Source organism: Schistocerca piceifrons, chromosome 1, assembly GCF_021461385.2.
Source record: "Schistocerca piceifrons isolate TAMUIC-IGC-003096 chromosome 1, iqSchPice1.1, whole genome shotgun sequence".
In the NCBI taxonomy this organism is placed as follows: domain Eukaryota; kingdom Metazoa; phylum Arthropoda; class Insecta; order Orthoptera; family Acrididae; genus Schistocerca; species Schistocerca piceifrons.
In genome coordinates, this window is record NC_060138.1 from 532,819,649 (window position 1) to 532,843,214 (window position 23,566).

The 23,566-nt window shown below is 46.2% G+C and overlaps 1 protein-coding gene across 5 annotated transcripts in view; it reads left to right on the forward strand.

The window, feature by feature from the left end:
* The window catches only part of LOC124798904 (phosphatidate phosphatase LPIN2), a 320,607-nt gene that overhangs the window by 122,888 nt on the left and 174,153 nt on the right, over nt 1-23,566 (forward strand). For all 5 annotated transcript variants that reach the window (XR_007016978.1, XM_047262446.1, XM_047262438.1 and 2 more), the window contains exon 2: nt 16,358-16,429. The gene's annotated coding sequence lies outside the window, so the exon portion shown is untranslated. The remainder of the gene's footprint in view (nt 1-16,357; nt 16,430-23,566) is intronic.

Genomic DNA, 23,566 nt, shown 5'->3' on the forward strand with positions numbered 1-23,566 from the left:
CCTACTACACTGTATACGCACAATAAGAAAAAAAATTTCATATTTGCTATCCTCCAGTTTTAATGGGCAGCTACGTATTACGTGGACTACATATTCAAAGAAGACACAGCCGTGCACCTATACTGGCTATGGCGGGTGACAGTACTCTTTTTGTAGGTTGAGGGAAGTTCTCAGAGATTGTTCTCGGAGGCGTCACATCCGCACAGCGTTGAGGCCGCGTGTATCTGGTGATACGTCCGTCTGACGGCGGATGTTGTGACAGATCCCCTCCCCGGTTTGTAGAGGTTTGTCCCAGACGTGTCGCCACCGAGCGTAGAAACTTCCACACCACATCCGGTGTACCTCCCAGGTATACCTGTATACGTGACCTGCGCATCTACACAACCATAGTGTACCAAATGACAGACGTTCTATTCTACACTTCCTGATCAGAAGTATCCACACACTCCTATGTAATGTGGAACTGACCACAGGTGCCACGAGAAGCGGAATCGCCAGTACAAAAGGGGGAGGGCGGGGGGGAAAGTTTGTGTTGTCAGTTGTCAGCAGAGATGATCGTTCAGGAGAGCTCAATGATTTCGAACGTGGACTAGTCATTGGATGTCACCTGAGTAACAGATCAAATGGTTCAAATGGCTCTAAGCACTATGGGACTTAACATCTGGGGTCATCAGTCCCCTAGACTTAGAACTACTTAAACCTAACTAACGTAAGGACATCACACACATCCATGCTCCAGGCAGGATTCGAACCCGCGACCGTAGCGGTCGCGTGGTTCCGGGCTGAATCTCCTAGAACCGCTCGGCAGTAACAGACCCCTCAGGGACACTTCAACCCTTGTAAAGCTGCACAAGTCGACTACTGGTGATGTGACTGTGAAGTTGAAACGTGGAGGGACAACTACAGAACTACAGCTAAACTAAGATCAGGCAAGCCTCACATATAGCCGGCCGAAGTGGCCGAGCGGTTCTAGGCGCTTCAGTCTGGAACCGCGCGACCGCTACGGTCGCAGGTTCGAATCTTGCCTTGGGCATGGATGTGTGTGATGTCCTTAGGTTAGTTAGGTTTAAGTAGTTCTAAGTTCTAGGGGACTGATGACCTCAGCAGTTAAGTCCCATAGTGCTCAGAGCCATTTTGAACCTCACGTTTAGACGGACAGGGACCGTCTAGCATAGCGGTGTGATTGTAAAGAGATCGCATCAGATCAGCGCAATGAATCACTTCTGAGTTCCACTGTGCTACCATCCAACGCAATGACTGCGCGTAGGAAAAAGAATGGAGTACGATGCTCGATCAGTTCCTCATATTCGTATGGCATATAATTATGTAGTCAGTGCCAAGCCACGCTTGAGTTCGAGTTAAGAGCCAATCCCATTTGGCAGTCTATGACAGGAAACGAGTGATTTTGGAATGATGAAAGATGCTATATCCGGTGGAAATCTGATGGAAGGGTTTGGGTTTGGCGAATGACTAGAGGACGTTACCTGCTACCATGTGCAGTGCTAACAGTGAAGTAAAGACGAAGCGATGTTACGGTATGGCGGTATTTTTCGTGATTACGGTGTGGTCTCTTTATTGCGCTCAAGAAAACCCTTAATGTGAAAGAAATGAACCCATTTTACAGCAATGAGCACTGCTTAGAATAGAGAAGCAGTTGATGATTGATAGTATCAAGATGACATTGCACTCCTATTATAAAGCTGCGTGGTTTGTGTACAAGAACATTCCTGCAATGGACTGGCCAGTCCGGAATCAGTTGGAACACGTTAGGAATATGTTAGAACACCGGCCCTCGGCCAGTATTACTGCCTTCTCTGGTTTCGGCTCTTGAGGATGAGTACCTTGTCATTAAAGACATTCAGACATCTCACTCAATATGATCCAGCAGAGTTCAGGCCCTCATAAATTCAAACGGTGGATGCACCCTATGTTAACGTCCACTGTGGCTGGATAGTTTTGCCCGATTCTTGAATATTGTTCATCTATCTGGGATCTCTATCAGGTAGGACTGATAGAGGAGATAGAGAAGATACAACGAAGAGTGGCGCGTTTCGTCACGGGATTGTTTAGCTGGCGAGAGAGCGTTACGGAGATGCTAAACTAACTCTAGTGGCAGACATTACAAGAGAGGCGTTGTGCATCACGGAGAGATTTACTATGGAAATTTCGGGACAGCACTTTTCAGGAGAAGTCAGACATCATGTTACTTCCCTCTACATACATCTCGTTTCGGGGTGCACTCAGTCTCGTGATGCCAATTGAGGAGCTACTCGACCGAATAGTAGCGGCTCCGGTCGAATAAAACCATCATAACGACCGGGAGAGCGGTGTGCTGACCACACGCCCCTCCTATCCGCATCCTCAAAAGAGGATGACACGGCGGTCGGATGGTCCCGATGGGCCACTTGTGGCCTGAAGACGGAGTGCTACATACATCTTGCGTATTGACCACGAGGAGAAAATTCGAGAAATTAGAGCCAATACAGAGGTTTACCGACAACCATTCTTCCCACGCGAGTGGAACAGGGTTGGAGGGATCAGATAGTGGTACCGAAAATACCTTCTGCCACACACCATTAGGTGGCTTGCGAAGTGTGATGAAGATGTAGATGTATAATGTACGACATAGATTAACCCGCAAGACACCACGTGTAACTTCTTAAAGCTTTATTATTACTTCTAAAGTCGAAGACATTTATTTACTAAGATAAATAAAGAACAGAATACTTATTTACAACCCTCAACATCTTTTCCATCCTGCTCTACCACTAGCGGTAGGACCTGTTGCACAGACCGACTAATATGTGTTCCGTCAGGTGTCTGAAGAATTAAAGTCCCCATTATTCCGTCTCTTCCTTGTCTTCTTTCATTTATGCGGCCTCCATGCACGTGCGCATCGGTTGTGTATCCCCCTGTAACAAGGAAGGCGTCTGACAGGTTTCCTGTTAGGACGCTAGACTTCATGATAGTTTGTTATTTCGAGAGGGCGCTATTTCTTCCATCTCGTTTTGCATCTTTTCTCTTTGCCTCTCCTCTCCTCGAAGATCCTTCGTATAGTGAGCTCAGGACCGGTGGGTAATGTAGTTAGCCGTTCGCATGTTGAGAATTGACTTGATGTCAGTGTTTCCGCGTCGCCATGCGTGATTGGTGGCAATTTGATTGCAGCTTTTATTTCCACGAGTAAAGCTCTAAGTATATCCTCGTCTACAACGGATGTTTAGAAAATCTGTCTCTGGCAATGTTTCGTTGTCTGTACCATACGCTCCCACCAGCCTCCCCAAGCCACCAGTGATACAATGAATTTCCATGAAACACCGCACTGATGAATGTGCTAGCTGACCTTCGTGTTCTTACAGAAATGAGAGAAGTCTTTTAGCTCCATGTTCGCGACTTGAAATTATTTATATTATGAGAATAAATAGTGTTTGGGAGTCCTCTCCTGGAGGAAAATCTTCTGAATTTCATCAAATGATAGAAAATTCGTATTCAGTTTTTCATCGTCATAAACAGTTTTCACCGTATAAAAACTGAAGCTCAAAGCAAATGTCAAGCGACGAAAATTCCCAGTGTGTATATTACGGCATGATCTATTGGCAATCTTACGCTCTGTGTGTCCGCAAACACGACTCATACTCTCCACACTGTTTTCATCAAAGTGGACACCTGCTGTGGCGTGAATTTCAGATCAATATGCAGGGTTTACTCTGAATGTTCTCTCAACTTGTTTACTCCACCATCTGCGTGAACTCAGCAGTGTCTCACAGAACAGATAAATCACGCTTTGGGCGCATGTATGTGAAACAAACAAAAGAGGGGGCGGATTTCGTCCTTTACTCCCTGTGAGATGGTGTTGACAATAATACTTGCTTCCCAGAAGCTTTAGGTAAATAATGGTTAAACAAATAAGTTGTGAGAATATTTCGACTCGATAGAAAGTTCTAAAGAGCCAAACAAGTAGTGAGTGTATTCCAAAATTGTTCAAATGGCTCTAAGCACCATGGGACTTAACCTCTGAGGTCATCAGTCCCCTAGACTTAGAACTACTTAAACCTAACTAACCTAAGAACATCACATACAGCCGGCCGAAGTGGCCGTGCGGTTAAAGGCGCTGCAGTCTGGAATCGCAAGACCGCTACGGTCGCAGGTTCGAATCCTGCCTCGGGCATGGATGTTTGTGATGTCCTTAGGTTAGTTAGGTTTAACCAGTTCTAAGTTCTAGGGGACTCATGACCTCAGCAGTTGAGTCCCATAGTGCTCAGAGCCATTTGAACCATTTGAACATCACATACATCCATGCCCGAGGCAGGATTCAAACCTGCAATCGTAGCAGCAGCGCGGTTCCGGACTGAAGCACCTAGAACCGCTCGGTCACAACGGCCGGCGAGGATATTCCGACTTAATAGAATGTTCCAAAGAGCCACATTCACACTTCCTCTATTTCTGTAACGGCTAGTCGATTCGTACTACAGTGGAATAGTGTGTGTGTGTGTGTGTGTGTGTGTGTGTGTGTGTGTTTTGTTTGTTGTTTGTTGAGAGGAGACGTCAATGTGAATCAGAGCGAGCATGCTGATGCGGCACGCGTATTGTGCAACACAACGCAACGGCAGGGAAAGTGGTAGTGGGTGGCTTCTCCATTACCGCGACGACTGGCCGTGGATCCGCCGGAAGATATCAGCTCAGGCTGTGCCAACCTGTTCCACAGAAGCGCCTGAATGTTACAGTAAGCTCAGCATCAATGCATTGCACAAAACGCAACACTAGCAGAAACAGCCACCTAAGTGTTTGACACCACGGAAAACATTTACAGTGACGTAGGACAGTATACGCGAACTCATTAGAGAGGATGGTAGTATTTCTTTTTATTCATTTGTTTTCTGACTGGTTTGATGCGGTCCACCCCGAATTCTTCTCCTGTGCTAGCCTCTTCATCTTATAGTAGCACTTGCAGTCTACGCCCTTGTAAGGTGGCTACAATTTCGCACCTTACAAGCACTCATTCACATACTTTGCCGTGATCTACAACCACATTAGGTATTATTTGACAGGTAGTACATCGTATATATGAATATTTAAAGGAGACTGACATTGTCACATACGCCTTGTAAATAATTTTTAATGCTTATTGCATGAAAGGTGACGGAGTGTCTTTATTATCATACTAGTAGAGGTTGGAAGACAGTGGAAATGAAACCGCAGACAGAACTCAAGCCTTGGGTGGAAGGCCCACACAGGTGTGTTGGTCCTGCTTAAACACAGGAAATAGCAAGACGGACGTCGTAGCACCTAAGCGCTGGAGCACAATAGAGTCGCGACTGGCCGGCTTTGTAGCCGAACCGGAAGGATTATACTTCAGAAAGTACTAAAATCTTGGACGCAGGTGAGAGGATCGAAGAAGCGGCACCTCGGAAACCACGCAGGCTTGGTTATTTCCAAGGGTTTTTACTCAGAAGCGTACCATTGTACGAGTATAGGATTCTCCTCGCAAACTTTCCGCGCTGGACGACAAAAGATTACAATATGGTTGCTCGGCGTTTGGAAGAATCTGTAGACAGGGAGAATATTCCGTGGTTTCGGGAATATGATTTATTTTCGGAATTACGATGGTGGGGAGCCAAGCCTTGCTGGCAAGCCAGCGGTGGAGATACGAGGTCTTCCGTTGTGAGCGCCCTTGTGTGACGGTCGCGCGATATCAGCTTTTGTTGCTACAGATGGACTTGCTGTCTTTGCTCTCAGTAGAGTTTATAGTTAGAACAGTTAGGAACTGTACTGTTGCGAACCTATACGATTCTGGACTTAACCTCCGGTCGGACATTGTTTCCGATGGATAATCCGGACAGAAAAGCTTGCCTAGAGAATTTTATAGCGTCATCTACCCAGACGTTATTTGAGGTTTGTCCTGCGTTCAACCATGTCTCGTCCAAATAGCATACAGGCTAGCCTTCATCTCTCAACAATTGTATGGTTCGCAGATGATGCCACTTCCATAAAATATCATCCCTGGCTATTAGTGTGCAAACGCGTCCAAGCAGAACATACTTAAAATTAATTCTTTTAATGATTTATAAAACATAGTTCTCCGAATCAAGTTTATAATCCCCATCCAGTCACCCACACATACGTTTTTAATGTTTTTATGAATACTTTAAGGCAGATACTGGGATGGTCCATTTGGAAATGATACATCTTTGTCCTATCCGACATTGCGTTCCTTTTGTAATGACATGGCACCCTAATCATTTCTCTTTTCCCCTTTTGCTTGAATCGGGATGTCTCTCGAACCTGTAAAGATCTTAGCTTACTGTACTTTTATCTTATTATAAGGACAGATTTCCACCGGTTTCTTTACTCAGCCAAAGAGGCAATCAACTGGGAAAGTATACCACACTTGCAACTCGTCGAAAGCGAGTGTGGGAAGGTGCCGAATGTACCCGACTGTGGGGAGCTCCCAGTTCGGCATCTGAAAAATGGTTCTAATGGCTCTGAGCACTATGGGACTTATCATCTGAGGCCATCAGTCACCTATACTTCGAACTACTTAAACCTAACTAACCTAAGGACATCACACACATCCATGCCCGAGGCAGGATTCGAACCTGCGACCGGAGCAGCAGCGCGGTTCCGGACTGAAGCGCCTAGAACCACGCGGCCACAATGGGCGGCTGGACATCTGACCCAGCTCCGCTGGTTACACGGGCATTATAGTGCCTTACGAGCGTTTACCTTTAAGGCGTCCTCTCATGGTACGTGAAAACAATCGTGGACGAGGAGTTGGTGACCTCGCATCGCAATTCCACGTTCCATTACATCGCGAAGCTTGAATGGGATATCTGGCACTTTAGATTTTTACCTTATTGACGGGAATGTGGTCAAGATGCAGCGTCGATTTTACGTCACAAGCAGAACTTAGGAGACACCGTAGGGAGTTCGTATTTTGTGGTTTATATATTATAGCGTAGCTGTGTGAATGTAATTTGTTTGAAAGCACCAGCAAACTGAGAATCTCTCGAAAACGCGTCGTTTTATGTACGATTTATTATAATAAAATGATAGGGAACTACACATCGGCAGATAAAGGGTTCTAGAGTTAAAGTGCTATGAAAGTGCGACTTTTCAGTTCTACGGCACAAGTGAATGGTTTTTTGTTCAATTTTTCATAGTTAAACGTCAAGTAATCATATTTTTAGCTCCAAGCTTCAGACACTGTGTACCATACAACTAAAACTATGTTGTCAGTTTTCAAGTCTTACTATAGTTGATAGGCCGGCCGCGGTGGCCAAGCGGTTCTAGGCGCTTCAGTCCGGAACCGCGCGACTGCTACGGTCGCAGGTTCGAGTCCTGCTTCGGGCATGGATGTGTGTGATGTCCTTAGGTTAGTTAGGTTTACGTAGTTCTAAATTCTAGGGGACTGATGACCTCAGATGTTAAGTCCCATAGTACTCAGAGCCATTTGAGCCACTATAGTTGATAGTGTCGTAGACTGTAAGGAGAAAGGTAGCAAGTTCGCATCTGGCCACTTCCAAAAGTTTTTTCGACTTTTGTCCTCTAAAAGATTTTGTGGCTTTCTTATTAATCTAATACAACTATTATCTCCGACAGTCGATATTATTAATAATATATGAGGGGCAATCAAAAAATGCTGTTTGAAGGTGTTGCTGCGGCGTATACGTAACGTAGTGCGACTCGGATGCGGATGTATTAGCTCAAACATGTAATCAAGAGAATAGTATGGCATTTGTGTCTTTCCGTTGTGCGTGCAGTAAATACGGGAACATGAACTATGGCACGTTCCTTCAGACGTAGGAAGTCATTTCTGAGCATGTAGGAACGACGACGAATACCGTGTGTAATGTGATTCGCAATTGGTCACACTTCCGGTGTAAGGACAGCATGCCCTTGCCTGGGTCATATCTGCGGGCGTGCATGCCTCGGGGCCGGTGTGCGCCTGTGCTGGCAGCTGCCCGCTCCTGGCACGTGTCGGTCGCGTGCGCGCGCCCACAACACGCCCAGCGGCGTCCACTCACGCGCCGCTACACGTGCTGCTGCCAGCTGCCAGCTGACTCCCTGCTACACCTGTCCCGTCTCACACACACACACACACACACACTTGAACAGGCTTCACCTGTCTGACTTATGGAGTAGCCTTTATATCCTTGCATTGCTGCCAAAGTTAATGTTGCTAGGGACGTCCCGAAATTGGGAATACGAGCAACAATCGATACTGTACCGCGACATTTATGTCTACGTATATATTCCGTAAGCCACTAAACACTACACGGCAGAGGATACCTTCTGTCATTCACTGCTAGTCTTTCCCATCCCTGCCGCGCGGGATTAGCCGAGCGGTCTGAGGCGCTGCAGTCATGGACTGTGCGGCTGGTCCCGGCGGAGGTTCGAGTCCTCCCTCGGGCATGGGTGTGTGTGTGTTTGTCCTTAGGATAATTTAGGTTAAGTAGTGTGTAAGTTTAGGGACTGATGACCTTAGCAGTTAAGTCCCATAAAATTTCACACACTTTTTTCCCCATCCCTGTTCCATTTGCAAACAGAGCGCGGTAAAAATGACTAACTCTACGCTTTGTACGAGCCTCCGTCGTGACTTAACGGGGCTTCTTGCCTCGGTGGAAAGTACACTCCTGGAAATTGAAATAAGAACACCGTGAATTCATTGTCCCAGGAAGGGGAAACTTTATTGACACATTCCTGGGGTCAGATACGTCACATGATCACACTGACAGAACCACAGGCACATAGACACAGGCAACAGAGCATGCAAAATGTCGGCACTAGTACAGTGTATATCCACCTTTCGCAGCAATGCAGGCTGCTATTCTCCCATGGAGACGATCGTAGAGATGCTGGATGTAGTCCTGTGGAACGGCTTGCCATGCCATTTCCACCTGGCGCCTCAGTTGGACCAGCGTTCGTGCTGGACGTGCAGACCGCGTGAGACGACGCTTCATCCGGTCCCAAACATGCTCAATGGGGGACAGATCCGGAGATCTTGCTGGCCAGGGTAGTTGACTTACACCTTCTAGAGCACGTTGGGTGGCACGGGATACATGCAGGCGTGCATTGTCCTGTTGGAACAGCAAGTTCCTTTGCCGGTCTAGGAATGGTAGAACGATGGGTTCGATGACGGTTTTGATGTACCGTGCACTATTCAGTGTCCCGTCGACGATCACCAGTGGTATACGGCCAGTGTAGGAGATCGCTCCCCACACCATGATGCCGGGTGTTGGCCCTGTGTGCCTCGGTCGTATGCAGTCCTGATTGTGCTGCTAACCTGCACTGCGCCAAACACGCATACGACCATCATTGGCACCAAGGCAGAAGCGACTCTCATCGCTGAAGACGACACGTCTCCATTCGTCCCTCCATTCACGCCTGTCGCGACACCACTGGAGGCGGGCTGCACGATGTTGGGGCGTGAGCGGAAGACGGCCTAACGGTGTGCGGGACCGTAGCCCAGCTTCATGGAGACGGTTGCGAATGGTCCTCGGCGATACCCCAGGAGCAACAGTGTCCCTAATTTGCTGGGAAGTGGCGGTGCGGTCCCCTACGGCACTGCGTAGGATCCTACGGTCTTGTCGTGCATCCGTGCGTCGCTGCGGTCCGGTCCCAGGTCGACGGGCACGTGCACCTTCCGCCGACCTCTGGCGACAACATCGATGTACTGTGGAGACCTCACGCCCCACGTGTTGAGCAATTCGGCGGTACGTCCACCCGGCCTCCCGCATGCCCACTATACGCCCTCGCTCAAAGTCCGTCAACTGCACATACGGTTCACGTCCACGCTGTCGCGGCATGCTACCAGTGTTAAAGACTGCGATGGAGCTCCGTATGCCACGGCAAACTGGCTGACACTGACGGCGGCGGTGCACAAATGCTGCGCAGCTAGCGCCATTCGACGGCCAACACCGCGGTTCCTGGTGTGTCCGCTGTGCCGTGCGTGTGATCATTGCTTGTACAGCCCTCTCGCAGTGTCCGGAGCAAGTATGGTGGGTCTGACACACCGGTGTCAATGTGTTCTTTTTTCCATTTCCAGGAGTGTAGTTCAAGCAATCTGTACTGCTGTTCCTGCTGCTGCCTGTGGTGTTTGTTACTTCTTGGTTCGAATTTTTGTCTCGACGTCACTGTTTTGGACTTCGTCTCTTCTTTTGCTGCTGGTGCGTGATCGCTACTCGCGCAGTAGGTCCGGCCAGCGTGTGGTCGGCCGCCAGTGCATCTGATTGTCCGAGCCACTGCCCAGTTGCTTTTCTGACTCCCGCGTTGTGGCGTAGAATCACGTTGCTATTTGCCGGAAGCGCTGTTTTAGCGGCGGTATTCAAAAAAAAATTAGGAAATTTGTGGTAAGTTCCTATGGGACGAAACTGCTGTCATCAATCAGTAGGCTTACACACTACTTAACCTAACTTAAACTAACTTACACTAAGGACAACACACACACACACACACACACACACACACACACACACATATGCCCGAGGGGGGACTCGAACCTCCAACGGGGTGAAGGCGCGTGAACCGTGGCACGGCGCCTAGACCGCGCGGCTACCATGTGCGGCGCGGTATTCCAGCAAGCTGGCGAGCGAACTCTGCCGGGAGGAGACGATCCGCCATCTCCTCCATTTCTCGCTACGGTCCGCACACCAAGCCATCTCAGCATCGTTCGTAAGAGTCCGGACACCACATGTCTTCGCGGCCCTTCCGTGACATGTTTGGTGGTGGCTCTGAGCACTATGGGACTTAACATCTGACGTCATCAGTCCCCTAGAACTTGGAACTACATAGACCTAACTAACCTAAAGACATCACACACATCCATGCTCGAAGCAGGATTCGAACCTGCGACCGTAGCGGTCGAGCGGTTCCAGACTGAAGCTCTTAGAACCGCTAGGCCACTGCGGCCGGCGTTTGGTGGTGGCAGGAGGATTGTTTTCTAAACTTTCTCGGTAGTTCAAATGGTGCAAATGGCTCTAAGCACTAAGGGACTTGACATCTGCGGTCATCAGTCCCCTAGAATTAGAACTACTTAAACCTAACTAATCTAAGGACATCACACACATCCATGCCCGAGGCAGGATTCGAACCTGCGACCGTAGCAGCAGTGCGGTTCCGGAATGAAGCGCTTAGAACGTTCGGCCACAGCGGCCGGCTTCTCGGTAGTGTTTTGCGAAATAAAATGCCTTCCAGGGACTCCCATTTGGATTTCATGGAGTGTTTCCGTAATACTCACGAGTTGCTCGAACCTACCGGTGACAAATCTAGCCTAATGGATTTACTGGTGGCCAACTCTTTTTACTCCGTCGCTGACGTTTTTCGTAGAACCAACTGATGTGAATACAAAACAATATGACCACTTGTTTAATAGCTTGCTTGTTCACCCCGATGACGGCGTCTGTGGAGAAGACCATCAGCCGAGTGCAGCAAAAATGTAGTTCACCCCTAGATCCGTACCTTTCCATTGGTCGACTGTCGAATCCCGATGGTCCTGTGCCCACTGCAATCATAATGGACGATGTCGTTCGATCAACATGTGAACACGTAAGAGTGGTCTGATGCGGAGCTCCAGGTTCAACAATGTACGATGAACGTTGTGCTCCGAAACACTTGTGCGTGCACCAGCATTGTTGTCGCGAATGGGTCGCTGATGTGCGTAGAAATGCATAAGATTGCACAAGACGAACATGTAGGAATGCAACCTAACGTCAGCCAGGGCGCTGGGAAGCAGGAGAGGTTGCGTTTTGTGGCAAGGTACGCTGGAGCTACATGGCCAGCTACGACAGAATGTTCTGGAAGGACGACAGGATACGGGAGACGTGCGTGATCGCGGGGGATTGCATCAGACGAGGCTGTATAAGCAGGGCCGCCGGTGCTGCTAGGGAGGAATCGACAGTTGCCTTAGACGCTGGACCTGAGTTACTCTTCCCTCGGGACGGGACTTAGTTTCTCGTTTGCCCAACTTACATTCAATGTGTTGGTGCCTCTTAGGGTTCAACAGTGGTCTTATCCTACCTCGTGTTTCGTCTCAGTTATTTCATCAGAAGTATACGTCCCTTAACCCACCGAGTTCCCTTATCTGCAAAGAATTTCCAGCTTGTTTTCCAGCACCAGGACCTCGAGTTGGACGAGCCATCTCATTACTGGATTTAGCGTCTAGCTTCCATCCTAATCCGCTCGCAGACGAAACATTGCACGATACTACAGACGAAACATTGTGCTCTTTCGGCACAGATGCCGCAGATCACCATCTCTCCTCAGACAAGCCTACGAACCCCACGTTCTGTGAAGAGTCATGCACTTCAACCGTTTAGCACCTAGTTTCAATGTCTTTCTACCTCTTTCGGTAGATGCTCACGACAGTAGCACGTGAACGTTTGGTCAACTTCGTCGTTTCCGAGATAGTCTTTCACAGGATCTGCGTAATAATATCTTCCCTTTGTCAAAGTCGCCTATCTCAATAGAGTTCCCCATTTGCTAGGGTGGTTCTCCGTCCATGTCTCCTTCACTTACATACTCTTGTTAGCGCATCACGTGCCCGCAACAGGTTACGCCCAACATCGCGGTGGACAGTGGTCGTAAATGTTTCGACTCATCAGTGTATGTGTTAGTAATAGTATGAAATAGCGCGAGTATTAGTATACTTTCGCAGTACTGTAATGCGACCAAGCTGTAAAACGGTTTCTTCTATCTGATGATCGCTGCACAATAGCCTAAGAATTATAGTACTTTCAACATTACTGCCCAGTCAGCAATCGTGATAATCTAATATATAAGAAACTATCAGCCTCGTTTGCGGTAATGAAACCAACCTTTACCTAGGTTTCAGCCCAAGTAATTGAGCCTTCTTCAGAAGATAAACGCGGTGGCCGAGCGGTTTTAGGCGCTTCAGTCCGGACCCGCGCGACTGCTACGTCGCAGGTTCGAATCCTGCCTCGGGCTTGGATGTGATGTCCTTAGGTTAGTTAGGTTTAAGTAATTCTAAGTTCTAGGGGACTTGATGACCTCCGATATTAAGTCCCATAGTGCTCAGAGCCATTTGAACCTTTTTTTTTTCAGAAGATAAACCTGATTATATAATATGTCTACGAGGGCATGGTCTAGAAATAAAACTAAAACAGCCGGAATAGGCCTAAGAATTATCCTACGTCACTCAGTGGATTGAACATTTACATGTTTTGTGACAAATTATTTATTACCTTTTAAAGAAAATTATGTTTAAGAATTTTTTACCCATTCCACATCCATAAGGGACATTTCACATGGCATCTTTGGGACGTACATTAGCATATTTCTTTTTCTTTCCAATTATTGTTTGTGTATTCTCGTTTTTCTGACATGATCTACATCCTGTAGGATCTCCTCATTGTGGATCTCTTGAAACGAGAAGTACATCAAATCTAATTTAACACCTCTGATCTGCTTCCAAGTCTTCCCTTAACACGACCCGGTTTGGATCCCAGATGAATGACTCCAAGTGATGTGTCGCTTGTGTGGAAAAATGTTCTCCATCCAGCACGTATGGGTAGCAAAAAATTTATGTCAAGGCCAAAATTTTGTTTCCTGTTAAAATATTACTCCTGAATCACGACACACGAATTTCGATCGAAATTCCTCTACTGAAATCTAATAAGACCTAATAAAACATCTCAGCTGCAGATGAAACCATTATGTTGGATACCGGAAGCATCAAATTCGGGTTGTAGAATGTTTTCAGAAACATCCCATTTGAGAGAGACAGTTGCAAATGCAGTGACGATACCTGCCCCTTCCTGATACGAAAACGTAGCTACCTGGCTGCATCTTGTCAGTGCTATGCATCTGTCAGTATTTTGAATCGTTTAAGAGCCATTCTTATCAGGAATGAGTGCACAGCACGTGGGCCGTGGTTACGCAACTAGTGATCCTGTGTAAGCATCCAAAGTCGCCACATTGTTATGTTATCTTCACAGTAACAACTGACTAGAGGTGACTGACCCGTGCAACTCACCTTTAACAAAGAGCATTAGGCGCCAACTATCGATCTCTCATGTCGTATCTTCCACACGAAAGAACTCACTCCGACGCTAGTGACTTCATCGTCGATGGAAATTTTCACACTAAACTTCGTTTTCTCTTTCTCTTCAGAAGTGGCTGCGCACGCATGCCAACAGAATGTGGTGCCGCTGGTGGAAATATTTTGAAAATCAGAAATTCGTACAAATATCTTGAAACATTGTTTATGAACGCCGTACACTCCTTCGTAATTTTTTCTCAGCTGTGTGTCACAGTGAACCGATAGTTCTTTTTCTTAATATGTCCCAGCATATAAAAATTGAAGTGTCAAAATTCTTACCAGAAATACACTCCTGGAAATTGAAATAAGAACACCGTGAATTCATTGTCCCAGGAACGGGAAACTTTATTGACACATTCCTGGGGTCAGATACATCACATGATCACACTGACAGAACCACAGGCACATAGACACAGGCAACAGAGCATGCACAATGTCGGCACTAGTACAGTGTATATCCACCTTTCGCAGCAATGCAGGCTGCTATTCTCCCATGGAGACGATCGTAGAGATGCTGGATGTAGTCCTGTGGAACGGCTTGCCATGCCATTTCCACCTGGCGCCTCAGTTGGACCAGCGTTCGTGCAGGACGTGCAGACCGCGTGAGACGACGCTTCATCCAGTCCCAAACATGCTCAATGGGGGACAGATCCGGAGATCTTGCTGGCCAGGGTAGTTGACTTACACCTTCTAGAGCACGTTGGGTGGCACGGGATACATGCGGACGTGCATTGTCCTGTTGGAACAGCAAGTTCCCTTGCCGGTCTAGGAATGGTAGAACGATGGGTTCGATGACGGTTTGGATGTACCGTGCACTATTCAGTGTCCCCTCGACGATCACCAGTGGTGTACGGCCAGTGTAGGAGATCGCTCCCCACACCATGATGCCGGGTGTTGGCCCTGTGTGCCTCGGTCGTATGCAGTCCTGATTGTGGCGCTCACCTGCACGGCGCCAAACACGCATACGACCATCACTGGCACCAAGGCAGAAGCGACTCTCATCGCTGAAGACGACACGTCTCCATTCGTCCCTCCATTCACGCCTGTCGCGACACCACTGGAGGCGGGCTGCACGATGTTGGGGCGTGAGCGGAAGACGGCCTAACGGTGTGCGGGACTGTAGCCCAGCTTCATGGAGACGGTTGCGAATGGTCCTCGCCGATACCCCAGGAGCAACAGTGTCCCTAATTTGCTGGGAAGTGGCGGTGCGGTCCCCTACGGCACTGCGTAGGATCCTACGGTCTTGGCGTGCATCCGTGCGTCGCTGCGGTCCGGTCCCAGGTCGACGGGCACGTGCACCTTCCGCCGACCACTGGCGACAACATCGATGTACTGTGGAGACCTCACGCCCCACGTGTTGAGCAATTCGGCGGTACGTCCACCCGGCCTCCCGCATGCCCACTATACGCCCTCGCTCAAAGTCCGTCAACTGCACGTACGGTTCACGTCCACGCTGTCGCGGCATGCTACCAGTGTTAAAAGACTGCGATGGAGCTCCGTATGCCACGGCAAACTGGCTGACACTGACGGCGGCGGTGCACAAATGCTGCGCAGCTAGCGCCATTCGACGGCCAACACCGCGGTTCCTGGTGTGTCCGCTGTGCCATGCGTGTGATCATTGCTTGTACAGCCCTCTCGCAGTGTCCGGAGCAAGTATGGTGGGTCTGACACACCGTTGTCAATGTGTTCTTTTTTCCATTTCCAGGAGTGTACTATCGTTTTCAAAGTTTTGATTATATTTTGATGGTTTGTGACTGCAAAAGGCGTTTTATAGTGTTATGAAGTGGAATAAATCATTTGAAAAGAAGAGAAAACTGCTATTACAGTTTAACGTGCTGAGCTATAGCTTCCAGGAGAGGGAGGCGAGGTAACAACGAATCGGAAACGTGTCCAGAATTTACCAACTTCGCGTTGGTACAACTGCCAGCACGATGATTTTTCTGCAGTTTTCCACACTCGTCCAGGTAAATACCGAGCCGTTTCCCCATCTATGTCACAAAATGACAGCACACAAATGGTTACCAGTATGGTTCACACACAAAATTTACATGAATCCCAGATAGAGGTGGCGTAGGACTCTTCTAAGAGAATTGTGGCGAATCTTATCGTATCGTGCCATGGTTTTAAAAATAAAACTGCCCGCTCGTGACTGAGAGAGTAGCTATCATTAGCGGCTGGTATTCCCATTGCTGGACAAATACTGAACAAACATAGATTTGACGGTAAAATCCGTCCAAATGCATTAACGTGCGTTTCTAGTGATTGTATATTATGACAATAAAACATCTTGCCTTTTTCTTCCAGGTTTGCGTTTCGTAGTGCGTGAGCAGTCTACTGTCTACGAAACACTTCTTTGGACGAATCACAGTTTGTGAGGTGAGTACATATTATTTCGTGGTATTTTTTCCCGAGCGCACGCTAATTACAACGATATTTACTTTTTTTTAGCAAGCAGTTATGTCTTTGAAACAGAAAAGTATTCAAATCCCAGTCCATCACTCCAGATTTAGGTATTTTATCGTTTCCCTAAATCCTAACAGAGTTATAGCAATTCACGAAATATGAGGTTTAACGTATCGCTTATAAATGTTGTTTTGTCGGTAAAATCAACAACGTATCGCTTATAAATGTCTTTTTATCGGTGAAGTGAACAAACAAGTAATAATAATAATAACTGAAAAAAGAATACCATACGTGTGAAATCTCTAAGACTGGAGCCTTGCTCGACATACAGAGCGTCTAAGGAGGAATGGTCAATATTCAGGGGTATGACAGGAATGATCACACGAAGCGAAGAAGTCCACTAAACATGGGCTCTAAAATGCATACCTTAAGAACTATGACCACTTGTTAAATAGAAGAGATATGTTTCTCAGTATGAGAAATGGACAAGTGGTCACAGTTCTTAAGGTATACATTTTAGAACCCGACTTTGCTTCTAATAATCGTTCCTGTCACATCACTGAATGACCATTCCTCGTGAGACATCCTGTACACAGAAAGATCCAAAGTAACCTAAACCTGTCACGGATTTAGTTAATAATATGAATTGCTATCACATGTTCATTTCTTCCTTAAAATGGAGCAATAGAAAATTGTCGCACTACGGCAATAGGGGACTGTGCATATTACTTTTTATTTTATTTATTTTTATTCAACCTAATCTGATTAGGGCGATCAGCCCCTCTCTTACAACGAACCAGGGTTTCACACATATAACACCTTTTTTACATCACAGTTGCCTAACAAATAACAATTTTAATATGACAAATAGCATTAAAATTGTTTAATGTCTATAATCATAATCTCAGGAAATAATACTGACTGTGAACTAATGAAGTTAATGCTGGCAGTGCTTCTACTACTGCTGCTGTCGTAACTGATGATGATGATAATCACGAGCCTGAAAACGAAATACTGAAAAATCAACAGTGAAACATATTGCAAAAACACACACGCAATGAGTCTTCTACACAGGATTGGTTATGGTAGTCATAACCATAATATTCCAGTCGTAAAATTTCGATGTAAATAATGGTTCTACGTTAATTTTTTGTATGGTTGCAGATGACAAACCATGAGATAAAACAAGTACATTAAATAACAAAAACAATCCAGGAAATCCACCGGATATAGTAACAAGGCTTATATATAAAAGTTTGTCTATTTTGAAAATATGTCAATACCGTCTTAAAAACCCAAATTTATATATACAAGTAATAAACAGTATTCTTCCTGTTTTATAGAAGGATAATGAAAACCCACTGATGATGCTGAAACTTTAGCGAAATATATTTCGGAAATAAAAAGAAAAACAAAAATGGTGTTTTGCTCAAGACAGACCCTCTCCAAAAACAAATCTACGTTCCCGTACTTTGAATATATCGGAGAATACATCAAACCGACAGCTCTTGCAAAAACCTCACGGCAAAATCGCCTCCAGAAAAGCATAGTCCAAAACCTCTACAACAAAAAGTCCATGTCAAGACACCAAAAATTCGACGCAACAACACAGTCATAAAACCAACAGTCGTCTACGCAAGTGAAGCACTGACCTTCAACAGAAAACACGAACTGGAAGAAACCAAAAAAGAAGAGAGAAAGATCAGGAGGAAAATTTTAGAGCAAGAAATACTCAAGATGCTTACCTTCTGCAATGAATCAAAACAACACAAAAACTTTCAAACATCGAAACTGAATTTAAGAAAAGGCGAATGGAATTCTTTGATCATTTCAACTGACTGCCAGAAAAGCGATTGACAAAAAGGATAATAGACTACATAATATCACTTAATAACTCAACATCTTGGCTGAGTGAAACTCGAAAGGACCTCAAAAACGCAAACGTAAGACCAACTGTGAGGGATTTCGAGAACGTGACTAAACGATGGAGTGGGACAAAGGATATTGCTCTGATGGCAACGGGTGTTCCTGCCATGTTATCAGACGAGAGCGTTAAGGTAGAGGAGAGAGATGGCGTACAATGTACGTTGATAAGACAATAGAGAAGGCAGAGGGTACGGAAATCTCTACACTTTTCTGTGAAGAATTAGGATAACTGTGAATATGATGGTGAAATATGGTCAGAGAGTCGAACATCACAGTACAACGAACACACTCATACATAATCAGTTCCAGGCGCCGTGAGGTTTCCTGAGAACGTCCTTGTAGGAAAACATCGTTGTGATCAATAATTGGAACTATAAGTATTTGTACAAGTTTTTTTTTTTTTTCAAGTCAAAAGGGAAGGGCTTTCTACATTTTTGTAGGTCATGGGGAGACGCTGATGGATTCTTGCACACTGCCGTTACGTGCTCAGCCCTTTTCCGCCACAGCCGGCCGAAGTGGCAGAGCGGTTCTAGGCGCTGCAGTCTGGAACCGCGAGACCTCTACGGTCGCAGGTTCGAATCCTGCCTCGGGCATGGATATGTGTGATATCCTTAGGTTAGTTAGGTTTAAGTAGTTCTAAGTTCTAGGGGACTGATGACCTCAGAAGTTAAGTCTCATAGTGCTCAGAGCCATTTGAACCTTTTCTGCCACAACTGAAGTCAGTAAGGCATTGAAGTATAAAATTTTAGCCTCCAAGATCCAAGCAAGTTCTTAGTCCAAATACTGGAATAAAAAATCACCCTCAATTGCGTACCATCTTATTGTTCAAGCTCGTCGCCGGTTGGCTGAAATGAACCGAACTGGACAAAGGTACCAGTTCGATAACAACTCACTGCGCGTACATCTGTAGGGAATGAAAAGTAGGAGAAAGCTGAAACAAGGGATATTTACGGGAACTGAGAAAACACAGTTATAAAATGTGCCCTCGTTAGCAACAGACAGCTACCTAGTGGTGTGTAGCATCCGGTATCGCTCTCATGACGTCGTTGTGGCAGGGCTTCTACGGACACAGTGTCGAAGTGCCATCCTTATCCGTGACGGCAGACTCACTGCCACTGCTACGATCTGAGTCCAAGGTATTTTCATCTCGCTCAAGCGTGTTCCAGGTGTGCTGAATAGACCTGAGTTTCCACACAAGCACCATCGTATCCATGGAAAGCTCATCAAGCCATTTTGACACAACTAATCAGGGATGTGGAGTACTGCAGGCGTAAAAACGAAGAAAGAAAGGTTAGGGTTTAACGTCCCGTCGATGACGATGTTCTTGCAGACGTAGCAAAAGTTTGGATGGAGAGGGAAAACAACCGTGTACTTCTCAAAGGAATCCTCCAGGGTTGACGACATACGAGGCGCGTTGAGTAAGGAAAGAAACGCAGTTTTTTTTCTGAGAGCAGGTTCGTTTAATTCAGGATTCCAATACACCACGCTATATCCCTCTCTTTTGTCTACAAAACTCTATTTTTCAACATAAGCTCCGTACAATCGACAGCCTTACGCCACCTTACTGGGAAGGCTTGTATACCAGCATGGTACCACTCTACTGGTTGACGTCAGAGCCAACGTCTTGCTGCATCAATAACTTCCCCACCATCTACTTACTGCCTCCCGCGGAGTGCATGCTTCACTGGGCTATACAGAAGGCACTTGGAAGGTGCGAGATCCGGGCTGTAGGATGGATGAGGAAGAGCTGGTGGACGAGTGTGTCAGCACCACCAACAGAGACGTCCAGTTGTCCAGTGAGGTGTTTGGCTGTGATCCGTCGACCACCTCGAATGAGAGTGTACGCACGTTCCAACACTGCAGGAGTCAACATTCTGCAAGTGCCTATGAACATCTGTGATGTTCTGGTTTTCCGCCTAAAGTAACTCAATGACGGCTCTCTGCTTGGAACCCATCGGCATTACAGACGCCATTTTAAACGTTATGTATAGCGCCGCCACCTATCGGAACATCAAGTTACTATTGTGGCTGAATCGGGAATATTCCACGATGTCTCTCAGCAAATTCCACATTTTTTTAAACCGAGATTGACCAAGGAGAAAAATGTGTTGCATTACTTATTGAACGCCCCTCGAACATTCCTTACCTATGGCGTCGTACGCAGCCGCAACACATTCGTGAATATTATCTGTTCGAGCACTGCATGAACGAGACGTTCTTACGCATATCGGATCACACTGTTTTCGCCTCCATTGTCTTTCTGTATTACCTAGAGTTCATGCCCCTGTCGGTAAATGGTAGTTCTTCTGGAGTTTCATTTTTTTTTTTTTTAGCGTTTCTGCCTTCAGAAATATGGTGGTGACGTCCGAGATGGAAATAAAGAAAGTAGGAATTCTATTCTGGAAAGGACAGATAACTAGTTCGTATATATTGAAGAAACACAATTAAGAGGGTCAAGCGAGCACGATATATGGGAATTTATGGACTTTATTTTATATGATTTAGGATGCTGTTTGTCATTGAATATCAGGGGACAGAATCTCACGGCTCCTAACTTCTTAACTTCGTAACTTGAATTACGTGAGGACGATTAATATTTTCATTGATGTTTGGTCATATAATTAGTTTCTTTAAAAACTATTATGATTGTTACTGATGACAGTCAATTAAACTGCAAGTAATCATTTAATTTCTTAGTCGAATTTTCTCCGATCAGTTGAGTCCATAGTGACATTGTACTTTCGCAAGGCCGACCTGCTCAAATGGTTCAAATGGCTCTGAGCACTATGGGACTTAACTACTGTGGTCATCAGTCCCCTTGAACTTAGAACTACTTAAACCTAACTAACCTAAGGACATCACACACATCCATACCCGAGGCAGGATTCGAACCTGCGACCGTAGCAGTCGCGCGGTTCCGGGCTGCGCGCCTAGAACCGCTAGACCACCGCGGCCTACCCGACCTGGTCCTACAATTTTAACTGGGCAGTAACGAATGTGAGTATCGAGAGACTTTCATGTAACGAAGCTGATCCGTAGCACTTTAAAGAGATCATGGACGTTCCCATAACAAGTGGCACCCAGCAAGTGCACGTGTCTATTGTCACTCTCCCCTCCCCTCACCCCCCTCCTCTCCCTCTGCCCCTCCATAGCAGAAGTCACAGCATGCGCCGACGCTACAGCCGGAGCTACCAACACTCGTTCACAATACAAGGCATTTCTCTAAGGCCCGCTGTAGGCGATCGAACAGTTTGCCAAATTATTTGGCAGTGTACCGTTTCGTTTGGCGTGCCTGGCAAAGACGGGATTTGGCGTGTTTGAGAGAATTTTGGATTGACGGCCAATTTGACAAATAACTTCACGTTAGATTTGACAAATAGAACTCAGTTGCTTGCCAGACTTCCGAGAAGAGGGACCGTATGCATTTGGATGTTGACAGCGTATTTTAAGAGAAAAACAATTTGTATTTCGGTTCATATCGTTGTATCGTGAATTCTCTCTACTGCGTGAACTAAGTTCGGAGAAATGTATGGACGTAGAAAAAAGATCAGATGCCATTACGAAAATAGGTAAGATGTTATTACTTTCCTGTCTCAATACAACGAGGGAGATATACGGAATTAGTATTTTATGCGCAATCTACTTCAGAAAGTAAGTGACACATGTCGTCCCTTGCTAAGACCATGGCGCAACGAGTGTGCCGCATTGTCAGAGGAGAGTACACGGCTGGTCCCGGCGGAGGTTCGAGTCCTACCTCGGGCATGGGTTTGTGTGTTTGTCCTTAGGACAATTTAGGTTAAGTAGTGTGTAAGCTTAGGGACTGATAACCTTAGCAGTTAAGTCCCATAGGATTTCACACACATTTGAACATTTTGGAGAGTACATGTTCCGGATATCCTGAAGGCACGGTTCTGATGCGGTACTGATCACAGGTGTTTCACAGTACGTGACTGAAATGGTACGGCAACTGGAAGTGTACTCCAAAGTTGAAGTGCGCGGGACAGTGGTACCATGCGACTTCCATCGTCTCTGCAACCTGAAAGAATATCTGGGGGAAAAGATTTTCCAAAGATGAGGACGTTCGCAGCGATTCTCAAATGGCTCTGTGACTAAGGAACGGATTTCTGTCATCGAGAAACTGATCCGTTGGTAGAACGTTCAGACTATTTTATACAGTGACTTGCTGACTATTTTGAAAAATAGCGACCAAACTGCTGAGGTCATCGGTCTTTAGCTTTACACACTACTTAATCTGACTTAAACTAACTTACGCTAAGGACAACACTCACACCCATGTCCGAGGGAGGTCTCGAACCTCCGATGGAGGGAGCCGCGCGAACCGTAGCAAGGCGCCTGAGACCACGCGGGGTAAGTGTGAAACGTCCCCTTTGAACAATTATACATGACTGTGCTTAAACTGACACACAATATTTTTAGTGCAACGCAATCTGACTTTCAAAAAATCCGTACAAAAGAATGGCCCTGACTAACATTAATCTATACGTTTCAAAAATCACTTACCTCACAAAAATCTTCGTTACTCGAACTACTGCAATACAGCGAGCGCCACTACTGCCAGCTAAATAAAAGATTCAAACTACTGAAGGCACTAACTACTGACAGGCATAGTTAGCGAATGAAAGATTTTGATTGAGAACAAACAATGTATTTACCTTAATAGCGTTCAAAAGTCATAATATAAATATATAGCAGTTCATGACATCCAGTCTTACAAATTTACTCTTTCTTAGTGAGACACGTCCAGATCGTCCGACCTCAAAATTCCGCCATCTCTCTCCCCACGTCCACCACTGCTGGCGGCTCACCTCAAACTGCGCAGTGCTACGCGCTGTTAACAGCTAACTGCCCAACACTACAATAGCCAACAACAATGCAAACCAGCCACAGACTGCACGCAGCACAGCCAGTGATTTTCATACAGAGCGCTACATGGCGGTGGCGTTACCAATGTAAGAACCTAAATAGCCTACTTACATAGCCCCCATGCTCCCCACAAAAAATTTTACAAATTGTTTTGGGCAGTGGCCAACAATGATTTGATAAAATTTTTCATAATTACAATAACAAAGATATCAAATGCACACACTTATTGATACAATGTTGGTCAAAAGCTAAAATTTTCTCACAGTCCATAAAGACAGTCCTGATCGTTCATCACAGTAA